This window comes from Plectropomus leopardus, chromosome 2, assembly GCF_008729295.1.
Source record: "Plectropomus leopardus isolate mb chromosome 2, YSFRI_Pleo_2.0, whole genome shotgun sequence".
Taxonomy (NCBI): Eukaryota; Metazoa; Chordata; class Actinopteri; order Perciformes; family Serranidae; genus Plectropomus; species Plectropomus leopardus.
Genome location: NC_056464.1, coordinates 19,484,884 through 19,497,820, shown reverse-complemented (window position 1 = coordinate 19,497,820; position 12,937 = coordinate 19,484,884). Strand labels below are relative to the sequence as shown.

General features: G+C 38.6%; 1 non-coding gene across 1 annotated transcript; it reads left to right on the top strand.

The window, feature by feature from the left end:
• Nucleotides 1–5,894: 5,894 nt before the first annotated feature.
• On the top strand, nt 5,895–5,967 carry trnaf-gaa. Its single transcript has one exon. It is a non-coding gene; the product is annotated as a tRNA-Phe (tRNA).
• The last annotated feature ends 6,970 nt before the right edge of the window (nt 5,968–12,937 follow it).

Below are 12,937 nucleotides of genomic sequence, written 5' to 3'. Positions count from 1 at the left end.
CGAGTGTGTAAATGACTAAATGAGTGTGTGTGTGTGTGTGTGTGTGTGCGTGTGTGTGTGTGTGTGTGTGAGTTTGTGCAATAAATCATGATAAAAGCAATGACCCTAGGATGTGAACAAAGAGAATGTGAACACAGAATTGTTGGTTTTCTATTTATGGTTTAGAATACTGGGGGAAGAGAGAAGTAAGGGGACTTAATCATCTGATCAACAGCGAGAGGCCACCGGGCGTAATATAAAAGCAGATTACTTGGAGCAATTGTGACTACACAGGCTACTGTAATACTGCTGATATTGTACTACTTCAGTTTTAAAATCAAAGGGCAACATTTTGTGGAAACTTCATTAAAACTGTCTGTAGTCACTGCAGGTAAACTAGCATCTTATACCAGAGAAATCCCAACATTGGGCAAAAAAACTTCTGGCATGGGATGACTCCCCGTGTTAGCTGTTTGCTGCTCTGGAGGGCAGAGTCACTGCTTTGGGACAGCACTTTGAATGACTGCAGAGGCAGAAAGGCCTCTGTCAACTTTTGGACTGAGTCCTGGACATGTTACACTATATGTGTGTCTCTCTTTCTCCTCAGGGCTTTATATCTCATTTCCCAGCGTGCTGGACCTAAAACAATAAACCAGCCCTCAATCAGCTGTTGTATTATGGGTGTTACAGTAGGTAAAGATATATGTCAGTTAGTAGATAGAGTACACTTTAAACTTTATATGGATCAAGTCTCAGAGAGCGTCTTTGGGATTTGGGCTATCTCCTTCATCCTCACCCCTTTTACACTATTTGTGAGCCAGACGGAAGACAATAATTCTTGTGTATTCATGTACATTTTTCAGGGATGTAAATATTTATAGTGTCTGTTTTGGTTTAAGTCAAAGCAAATTGTTTTTCTTTTGGTCACAATCATCTGCCGGACAGAAAATCAGCCATTGTGATATAAACTCTGAGTGAGCTGGAAAGTTACTGTAAAGAGAAGATACATGTAAGTGTATTTGTGTTAATACTGTATGTGTGTACACTGTATTGTACATTTATGACCACGTGTATAGAAAGATATTAGTATTGTATAAGATTTATATTATGTGTTATTGTATAGAACAGAAGAGAATCTGTATTAAAAAGGTGATCTATCTAAGAATTGATCTATCTCAGTGTCACTTCATGTACGATTTATTGTTTTTTGTCAGGGGTGTGGACTTGAGTCACATGACTTGACTAAACTCAACTTGACAAAATTAAAAAGGCCTTGGAACTTGACTAGGACTATAACACCAGTGACTCGTGACTTCTCTTGGATTGCAACCTTTTAAATTAAAAATACTTAATACCTTCTCCCAAGCCAAAGGGTTATGTAGTATGTAGTATGTTATCAAAAAGCCACTAATCGATTTAATTTTAATTTCTCCTCATTTAGTTAATCAACTAACATTAAGGCTATTTATTCCCAGCAGTGTGACACTTACTTCCGGATCTATTTGGTTTGAACCAATCCGACAGCATCCAGTCAAGTTGCAAGAGAGAGCCATAAAAAACTAACATTACGTTACTGAATGCCAGTTGAAAAAAATGATACCAAAGATAATTTCGATCCAAAACTATGCAGTGGTCAATAATGATTGGTATGTAAAATGTATGTGTTGAAAATGATAACTCAACCTCGTTAAAAAGCGTAAGGACTTGGGAGTTAACTCGGGACTTGACTGTGTCAACTTGGGACCTGAGTGCAAACACTTGAAACTTAACTTGTGACTTCCAAAACAAAGATTAGGTCCCACCCAATGACTATATAAAGAGGGACAAAACATCTCCACCTCCTCCCACAGTACAAAAATGAGGCCAAATATCCCGAATACGGCTGCTGCCATCTTGCAGTGGTGACATCATTTGGAGCCAGAGTCTGTGCAGTAGTGATCAGTGCAGTACAAAGTTCCTGCATAGATACCCATTTGACCAATCGCAAGCAGCATCATTGTTTGTGAGTATAATGACTGGCACACTCAGCTATAAATCCTGACAAAGGACCACCTTTTTATAGCATTAAACAATTTATTAATTTGATCATTTTTAGTTTGACCCATGTCTCATTCTCATTATGACCTATACTGCAGCCAGCCACAAGGGTGATCAAAATGTTTTGGCATTACTTTTTGGGAAGCTGTTTTGTCATTTATCTTTGTTATGCAGTCTATGGTCCCACTTCTGCTTGTTGTTGATTTTAAAATAACGATATTTTACTTATCAGGGCATGTAAATATAAATTAAATTGTATTTTATACATGTCTGTGTACATGCATTTTATCTGTTAAAATACTAACAAGAAAAAGATTATGACTCAATGAAAAAGGAGAACAAAAGTAATGCAGAGGAGAAAATTATGTCAGACCTAATTTAAAAGAAACTGCTTATTTTTTTCAATTTAAAATCCTGGAAGATTTTTACAACATGTAGTAATAGAGACTTGAATAAAAAAAAAAACTAAACAATCACCTTTTTGTACAGAATCACGTCTCTTTAGACTATTTAAGAACTCACAAGAGTCCAAAAAATAAAATATGACCAATTTGATTTTTTTTGAGTAAGTGCCCTTTTAAATAGAAAGTTTTCTCACTGGGCTTTCATCACAAACGCAGCTTTTTTTCTACAGCCTTTACTGTTTGGATTTATGCCACTGAGTGAAACTTTGAAAGCCCTCAGTGCTTCTTCCTCTGGACCTTACTGTCCGAATCTGTCACTCTTTTTTCCAGCTGCCTCTCCATTTCTTCATCTCTTGTTTCCACTCCCCATCTCTCTGATCCCTAAATTTAGAAACTCTGTCCCAGATACTCTCAGTATTTAGTGCTGACTGTGGTGAACCCTCGCTGTGATGTGACAACTGTGCTAATCACCAGTACTAATGAAGATGAAACTTGTTAGTCAGGTAAGCATCTGTTGAGGCAGCTCAATCTCTTGATGTTGACACTTCATTTTTTATTTTACCAGAACAAATCTGTCTGCTCATGTGGTATGTGTGTGTTTGTTGCCTCGCTGATTTATGCAGTGAGTCAACACAGATTCCTCTATTCTGCTTGATAATCTCATCAGTCCGCTCCTCTTTCACACCCTCATTTCCTCCCTTGGTTCTCCTTCTCTTTATTCCGCGTGGTCTGCATCTCTCTCATCTCTTATCCACAGTCAGGCCTTCCAGAACAAAGCGAGGAACAGCTGCAGTGTCTGTGAAGGAAGGAAAGTCACCTTGGGGGACGACGGAGGAACAAAAACGTGAGCCAGAGAGACAGAGAGAAGCAGAGAGAGAGAGAGAATGAGAGGCAGTATTGAGGGGAGATTAGTGGGGAACGAGAGAAGAGAGGGGAGGCACATAAGCTGGCATCGGGACATCATATGACTAATAAAGGGACAGCACTGCATCACTGCAGAGCCCCGAAAAGGAGAAAAACAAAATGCAGGATGGTAAGATTAGCCAGCATTGCCGTTTTCATCTACCGTTGGCCCAGTAGAGTCTTACAACAGTGCACCTGCGCTATTGTACTCTGGGAATGTCTTCATGTTTGGGTGTCATCCAAAAACACACACAGAATAGCCAACAAGTAAGTATTTATTGCCTGCCCTTTCTCTTTTGTGATTTATGGCAAAACATTCAATCACCAGTGACTCTGAAAAATGTTTTGGCCATTGCCTGAGCTCAAATGATGGATAGGAATAAAGAACAATAGACTGGTGGGGCATTGACAAGACTTACTATACGTGCTGGTCCCAGTGCTTGCATAGGCCTTCTGATATGGACAATATTTAATAGATTTCAGTGTTATCTGATGCTTAGATATTTAATCTCAGCATCCAATCCCTGATGTATTCTAGGAGCACTATAAACATGGTAAAATGCAGACTTCAGGAGTGGCTGGAATTGCACACTGATCACAGCCCTGCAAAACAAAAAAACATGTATATACCGTCAAGCATACGCCGCTTGATAATCTAAAATACATTGCATTTAAGATCAATAAATCCATGATAATGCACTTCTTCCATATCTCTAACTCATAACTCAAATGCAGTTGTTGTACACGCAACTTGCATCGAGAATTGATGTCATGGGCTAAATTAAAAAACTAAAATGTGCAACTGAAAAAAACTGAAAGGAAATGTCCAACAAAAAGGGCAATTATCTAATCAAAGAGCAAAGGGGCAGGTGCATGAGCACCACCTGGGAGCGTAGGTTTATCTGTGCACGTGCCTGCTTTAAGTAGACCTATATTTTGTAGCCTTTTGAATCAAGGAGTTTTACATGAAACACTGCATTTTTAGACTATGGTATATGTACTTTTATGTAAGTTAAAAATAATTAAAGAAATAAATATCTCTTCTTCTTCCACCACTGGCCAAAAAACAATGTCACGATGTTATACAACTTCAGCATGACTCAGCCTACACAACAAAGCGTATTCAAATGCAAATCTCATTCAAATAAAGGACTGTGTGTGTATATATATATATATATATGCATATATGTGTGTGTGTGTGTGTGTGTGTGTGTGTGTGTAGCCAGTGGTTCATATCTCTCTGAGCCACTGTTGGTAGAGAGGAAGTGTAGATCCTCCTACTTCCTGATTTCCAATCAGTGCAGGGACTAAATGTTGGCTGTGTCACTTCACCTGTCTGTCTTTCATTCTGTTTAGGCCTGCAGACTGGTAGGTGTTGAGTTTTTGTTTTGTTTTGTTTTGTTTTTTAATCCCAGAGTCAAATGCTGTTGCCACTGTGCTACCCATTCCTGATTTTTGTTGTTGTTGTTGTTTTTATGTTTTTAGGTTCCTGCTGCAGAGAGAGGGCCTCAATGAGTTGAGCTACTGCCTGCTTATATATATATATAAGTTAGCATTTAGGCCCACTAACATGCTGCTTTTGTTTGTTTCATAGACACACTTGCCACTACTGTTTTGTCATGCCTGGTTTTTGGTTTGATTTAGTCATTTGTTTTGTTTCTTATTTTTTGCAGTTTGGCCATGTGCTTTTGTGGTACTTTGTTTAAGTTTCTTTATGTGAATTTGGTGAATTTAAGCAAGTGTTCAAGTTCTTTTCTGTTCAAGTATTTTCCCCTGATAGCAGTTTTTTTTAGCTTTAATTGGGGGGGAAATCCTTGTGTCACGCTCTTCTTTTCTACCATCCACTGTGTCATTGAGTTTGTGTGCTTCCGTGGTATTGAGGTCATATGAACGCTTTAAACCCCCCAATATTCCACCTTTTTATATCATTAGTTTATAGTATAAGATCTCCTTACTTAGTACTGGTTGAGATCAGTCCATGGTTGAGTAGGCCTAGATTCAAAGTGCATCGCAAGAAGGAAACAGAAAATCGACACTCAGAGAAAACGATAAGTAAATGCTCATTACGAATTTAACAAGCCTTATGGGATTCATCGTTAATCCAGGTTTATTTTCTCGGGGCCTCAGTGAATAATATGCCTGCCAACCTTTTATTATCCCCGACGGCGCCATCTTGTGTCCAAACGTTAACTTACAACAACTCCAGTTGAACGCGGCTAATTGCACTGAGTTTGTACTTCACTGTTCTCCATACGCGTTGCTGCTCAACGTCGAGTAAGTAGCCGGTATAGCTTTGTTTTTAGTTTAGGTATTGTATTTTCTGGGACAGACAGCGTCCTGTTGGATTAGAAACTTTTTGAGGATTCAATACTCAGCTCAGGAGGATTGTTGGCACAGCTGTTTAGCTAGCTCATTAGCGGGCTGGCTCATTAGCTGGCTAGCTTATTAGCTAGCTAGGTGCTAACTACGAGCTAAGGTACGAGCTAACGTTAGGTGTTTATAATGTTTAGGAATACTTTAAATTTTACACGTTTCTTTATTAATCCGTAGGACCGGAGGACAAGTGTGTGAGCCGAAATAGCTCAGTTGGGAGAGCGTTAGACTGAAGATCTAAAGGTCCCTGGTTCGATCCCGGGTTTCGGCAGTCCGTGGGGATACTTTTTTTACAACAGAAATGCCGTTTTTATACAAGGTAAGCATGAACTATTGCTAATCAGCAAACCTATTAACAATGCGTTACACCAGCAAAACCTGTCTCAATAAGTGAAAATAAAACTGATAGCAAGCTACTTGTCATGGTGCGCAATAAATTGCAGTGAAACGTTAAATCAATGAGGTATTATAAGAAGCAAAATTTTCACAAAGTTGTTTTCATGTTATAGGAAGGGACTGTTCATCAGTGAGAGGGGAGGGGGTGCAAAACGGGCGAGGCATTTCAAATCATTTTTTAAGAACTGGTGGAGGGAGTTTGTTTTGTTTAACTTATAGAAAGCCCCCTCGCCTTAAATTTTTATGTAGCTCAGGGGAAGGTAATGAAATTTAAAGAAACAAACAAACAAAAACAAAAAAAAAACGTAGTTGCTCTCCAACTATCCACCTACAGTGATAAGTAAAGTACAGCCCCTTAGGTGATTTTATTTTTCACAATGTACGGGGTTTGCATTAAAACATTGTATCTGTGAAGTAACTAAGGCAAACAAAACTATAGAAATAGGTTAAAATGTGCAGCATTTTTGTCTAAAACGTAGTTTAGGAGAAGCATAACACAGGAAATGCTCAAGCAATGCAAAAGTACCCCATGCATGTATTCAGTACTTTAGTTTGTATTGTTACTTGCCTCCTCTGTCAAATATTTGGGTTTATAGGTCACTGTTTCTTGTGTGCTGTGTTAAAAAGTTGGCAGCATGAATACCTAACATGGGGATGGATGGATGTCAGCTACACAAGTGCTTACAGTCGAAAGGATAACAGTTCACATGAATTTGCACCAGGGGGCGATATTGTCCAATAAAACCTTAAACTCGAGGCTTCAGTCATCTTTAATTACAAGTACGCCTCCAGTCTGTACTGTCTGTAGTCGTGTAATAATTTCAGGATGTTCATGTCCATAATGTATAATTTAATACATGTATTTGCAATAACATAACATCTCTGTACTCGAGATTTGGTCATTAGTGGAGTGGTAATAAAAGCACAAAAATATAATATTCAGAGTTAGGCTAATCTCAGGGGTTATTTTCTGGCTGTTCATGCTGAATTTATATATATACACACACTGCTGTATGTTATATACTTGTCCCTGTACAAATTAACATGAAATAGCCATTTAAAAGAAACCAGTTGCCCACTACATACAGTGTAATGTTTTTTGACAAGTTTATTTGTACAGCACCTTTCAGCAACAACAAGAACATTCAAATTGCTTTACACAAGACATAGATATTACGATGGTATCAGTTTTAATGCTTTATCTCAGCAATTTTCAGACATTAATCACCTTGCTGCCAAAGCCAAAACGGCGAAAGCTTTCTGGGGCCCAGCCACTTGGAAGGGGGGACAGAGTTTGCTCGTTTGTTTTTTTCCTGTCATGTGACGCAAATCTGGCAATCACTTGCATATTTTGCCATTTGGCTGGTGACTGTTGCTAGTTCCCCATTCTGATGTCAGCAATCATGATTATCCTAAATATTACCAATGAAAACCACATTTTATTTAGAACCAAAATATTTACTATTACTTACTAAAACACAGGGTCCAAAATTAACACTCACCAAGAGCCAAATGTGTAGATTTTTCATTTGGGAAGTAACACTCGACCACACTGGTGGGTAAATGTTTGTGCCAAAATAGTCATGTATTAAACTGCGAGTCTCTGCTGCGTTTTGGTGTCATTAAGGGGCTCATGGCTCTACTGCTGGCTGCTCCAGGAAATAAAGCGAAGCAGTATATAAAGCATAGCAAATACCAAGGACAGTTTTAGTTGAGCAAATCGCTTTGGCAAATCAATTATTGCACTTGCACACAAAAGATAAACTTAAAGCCTATGTCATGTGGCGTATTGCTAATTTACCTTGTGATGATGTATTTCGCCAGATAACTTTCCAGAGCAGTAAAATCCAGCCTCAAAGATATGGAAACCCCTTTGCTCTGTCTTAGTGTAAATAAGCCATCAAAGTGGACGGACTGGGTTATATTTCATCTACTACTCTGTAGTGATCCACCCACACCAACGCAGCCCCTTGCTTTGCCGTGCCATTGTCTTGTCGTTGGTTTAAAGGTAACCTGATCCTATCTCTCATCCATTTCCATCCCATCAAGGCATCACATGACTGACATGTCACCTCAGTGTGACGTCATTGTGTAAACAGTCTGCAAAGGTTGGTGGGAATTCACCTCCACACTACTACTGCAGAAACCTATTAGATGAGTAGCAACGTGTTTTGAAGTGTACTTAACTTTTGTTGATTGTTTGGACAGTTTCTGGTTCTGTTTTGTTCAAAATCAATTTATATGCAAATAGTCGTGGTCCTTTCCCAGTGAGTGTGTGTGTATTAGTATACAGAGCTCAAGTGAAGGTAAACATATTCCTAAATGTCTGCAAAATTACGAAGACCAAACTGTGTTATACTGCTTGCCATCATGTCCCTGAAATTCATACATATTTCATACGAAGCATTCCTCATCTCCAGTAACCTGACACTCCTCCTAGTACCCCTGTCTCCGCTTTACTGTCTTTGTCTTTGATTTCACGCCATGACTTCTTTTATAAGTTGTTTTGGAAATCTTGCAAACTTCGCTAAGAGACAAGGTTGTTTGTCTGCCTTTTGCAACACATCTTAAATCCCAGACTAAACATTAGTGCTAGTTTCCATGCTCTTGCAGGACCTCCTCATTCTCTGACTGCCCTCTCTCTATCTACCACATGTGTTTGTGTATTTTGACCTTTGTACAACAGAACATTTTTATCTATTTCTGCTCCGTCACCTTCACTTTTCTTTTACTATTTAAACCTCTTCCCAGACCTGTTACTTTGCCTGTGACCAGTTAAGATACCACTCCTTAGTTTATTTATACACACCTGTCCCGTGGAAGTTTGAACCCGGTGCACTCTGAACATGTGACATGTTTATTTTGCATGTGTGTCGGTGGGTTTGTGAAGCAGATAGTGGTGGAGTGGGAGTGTTTAAACTTGATTTTTGATTTGCAGGATTTGTGTACATGTGCTCTTTCATGTTAAATACTAGGTACAGGATTGTTTTTATCAGAAGATAATAATTATGGAACCTTATGAAAAGGATTTTGTGTCTCTCTCTACGTTTTTTGTTTTTTTTTTTCCCTGAAAAACAACCCAATTATGTATCAGGTAACATGTTGATGTATCACGTACAAAAAAAATTAAACTCTAATTTTTGTCTCATGAAGATAAATCGTTGACTAGCATGTCACATTCAGAGTTAGTTTGCTAACATGCAGACATTCAACGGAAAGGAGATACAGAAAAAGTTGAACTAGAACAGAAACATTTTTGCTGTGAGTCAAAGAGTAACTTCTCACATGTATCTGTGATGTTATATAACAGACTGTACATGGCAGTGGTTGTGAAAGTCTGGCACTTATCCCAAACCATGATGTTCTCTAACAACAGAGCCAAACATGAAGAAAAGGATATTTTGTTTTACTGTGACCTGTAATTATTTGACTGTTGCTTTGGCCACTGAGGTTTTAAGTCATGTGATCTGGTCTCAGGTAATTGCATCACCTGGATTTTGTGGTTAAGTTGTCTTACAAATCCTTTGTGAGTTTAATGATACAGTGGTGGGATTTATGATTCAGATACTACTCACAAGTGTCTTATCGTTTTTATTCTTTGTGGCCAGGCAGAGATTTAAGAGACTTTCTGCAAGTTTGTGTGTGTGTGTGTGTGTGTGTGTGTGTGTGTGTGTGTGTGTGTGTGTGTGTGTGAGAGAGAGAGAGAGAGAGAGAGAGATGCAGGTTTCTAATCTATTTTCTTATAAAGCTCAAATTTTGTCCAGTTGAAGTCAAGTCAAAGCGTCTATTTTCATTTACACTTAAAAAAAAAACCAAGTTTCCCTGGACAATGAAATAATTTCTTTGCCTTCCTCTCTGATTTAAAGTTTTAACATTAAACACAAAGTAGCTAAAGTGAAAAATATAAATACATCATGTAGACACCAGTTAATGTCAGTGCACCCAAAATAACGTGACAGTTAGCCACTTTGTTAGCATGCAAGTCAAACATTGGCCTTAAAAGCTAGAAAAAATAATACCTTGCATGACAGCTGGGCTGTTCTTTACAGTTTCAGGTGATTTGCCAAGCTGGTTGTGGGTTTTTGATTTACCAGTTTCCTTCGGTATATCTGGCACTCGAGTTTTAGGGGTCATCTTTGCAATTTTTGCAACTATTCCAGACACATGATATTTTTGACATCTTGCTAGCAAATCTGTTAACCTGTCACATGCTGTCAAACATTTCAGTAATGCTTGACTTTGAGTGACTGACATTAGATGAGAGCGAGTTGGAGTCACAAAACTATCACTAAGTTTAAATGTCCTTGTCTGAAAATAACTAAAAGTAATTTAGTGTTCAGGCAGATCCTTAAAAAGTCTAAAAAGGCATTTAATTTATTAATGTAAAAAATATGGCCTTAATTAGTATGGGAATTCAAAAAGGTGGAATCGCACATGTAGATTGAGAAACACAAAATTGTCCAGAAAACAGGCCAGAAATGCCAGATATTTCCCACCTCTGCAGGCAAGCCAAATAGATATCTTTTAAGATCATAAAATATGTTCATTGTCTTCCATGTGCGCCACTCTAAAAAGCGTTGTTTTTCCAACATTTGGCGTAGGTGATCTAAAAATCAAACTTTTCACAGCACAAAAAAAAAAAACAAAACGTGTTTCAAGTTACAGTTAACATTTGGGCAAAATGAAATTGGCCTTCTTCATTTTTGGTTATTAGAAAATTGGTCTTAAACTTAATTCTGAGTGACATTAAAAAAAAATTTAAAATAGTCTTAAAATATCTGGTGTCTCCCTTAGTCTGAAATCTACCTTGCCTTAAGCTCCAGGAACCCTGATAATTAATGATGAAGAATAATGTTGGACATCGATTTCTTAATTTATGGGTGTGAACTTCCCACCAAACTTCCCACTACCAACCCCACAATGCAATACTCTGCATTTTATGTGTAACACTTCACCTTTCAGTGATGATACAAAATGATAATGACTGGTACATGTCTGCAATCCAAATGTACTTCTAACTAGAGTAAACTGAGTGTTTATTGTACAGGGAGCAGTGAATTAGTGAGTGCCTGATTTTCTCACAGCAGACATTATGGCATGTCACTGCAGGTAAAGTACAAGTGTAGCTAATTATATTAATGACGCTCTTGCTCAGTTCCATGGAAGTGTCCCACTAAGCAGTGCCAATGAGCCAGCCTGCAACTAGGACACCTCACTGATTGTTAATTAGTGGGTCAGTACATGGTGCAAAAGGCCTGACGTGTTTCTCCTCTGTTTGTCCAGTGTTGTGATTAATACACAATAACACTCAGATGGTGTAGAGTCAGCAGTTATAATGAGTTTGTACGTCAGCGCTGCAGACACAGAACAGGATGAGCGCTTTTGTTTCTCTGTACAGATACTCAAAACAGGCCCACTTCCTCTATTTACCCAGCCCCCCTCCCAAGTGTACTTCCTCTTTTCAGACCTCAGATTGCACTTCTGTAGCCTTTGGTGTGCCGGCCTAAAGTCTTTGGCCATTAAACTCGGGTAGGAAACAGGATGAGTGACGCCCCAGAGAATAACTCGTGAACCGAAGTTGGAGAAAGTGAGAGACATGCACAGAAAATGAACCAAAGACAGATATTGTTGCGTTCAAATGTGCTGTCATTGAGTGCAGACTGTGGTGTCTCTGTGGGTTACAGGCCTGGTGCCAAACACAAAAAGGCCAGTCTGATCCCCTGATGCCAGGAAAGAATAAGGCCTCTCTACCTGTTCCAGCCCCACCTTTCCCAAACAGCTCACAATCTTACTCACGTTTCTGCACTCAAAAGCTCTTCTCCATTTTTCTCTGTTATTTCTGACTCATTTAAGGAGCCATTCCCATCTCTTGTTGTAGAATATTTAAATAGTCAAAATCTATGGAGATGTTTTTCACTGATTTAAATCATCCGTTTTATGTAATCTAAAGTGCCAGACAAGTTATATCAGAAGGACTTGTTTTGCTTCTGCGGTTTGACCTTAAGAACAAAATGGCTGGTTCATTTCATTGCCAATTTTCTTATTTCAATGATGTTGCAGCTGTACAGCTTAACTTAATCATCCAAAACATTTCATGCCTTAGCTTAAGTTGCTGTTAATTTAGTTAAGTTTGAGTAATTTGGGCCATTGCACGGTGTATAAAACGACAGCATCAGGTTAAGATTTTGACCCTTCTTTGTCATATTTTGCTTTTTCTTGATTTGATTCGGGCAGTTTTACCATGCCGTATCTTAGAGTGTGCTGACCCACATCCTGTCTGACATAATGGTAAAACACTCAATGTGGTTAATTTTACAAACCAAAAGCACTTGGCAAAATTGGAGCCTTCAGTGCTGTGAAATTTAATAATGGGCACATTTGATCCATTGTTAAAATACTTGCTTCCTTCTCATAATGTGTGTTAGATAAGAGGACAGGGGATGGGAGGGTGAGATCCTGGTGTTCCTCCAACCATTGTTATCTGTTATATTTTCCAGTCCTCCCAGACAGCAACAATAGTAAAAATAGAAATCTGTTGTCTGTATGTATCTATGTTCCCCCTCTGGTATATCAAGCCAAAATGATCTCTACAAAGTTTCCTTTTTCATTTTGCTTTCCCTTTCATTTCACCTGAAGGTTCACTTTAAGTATCAGTAAAGTGTAGTTCTTTCTATTGTATTAGCATTTGACCCGTGTCTTTGGAAACATGCCCAAAATGTCCAAGCTATGTAATTAATGTGGAAAACTGCAGGAAGTTCAGCGCATTCAGGCTTGCAGTTACAGATTAGCTCAAATGTTTCCTGTCAGCAAAAAACAATGAAGTGAAAGCAAAGTCAAGTTCTATT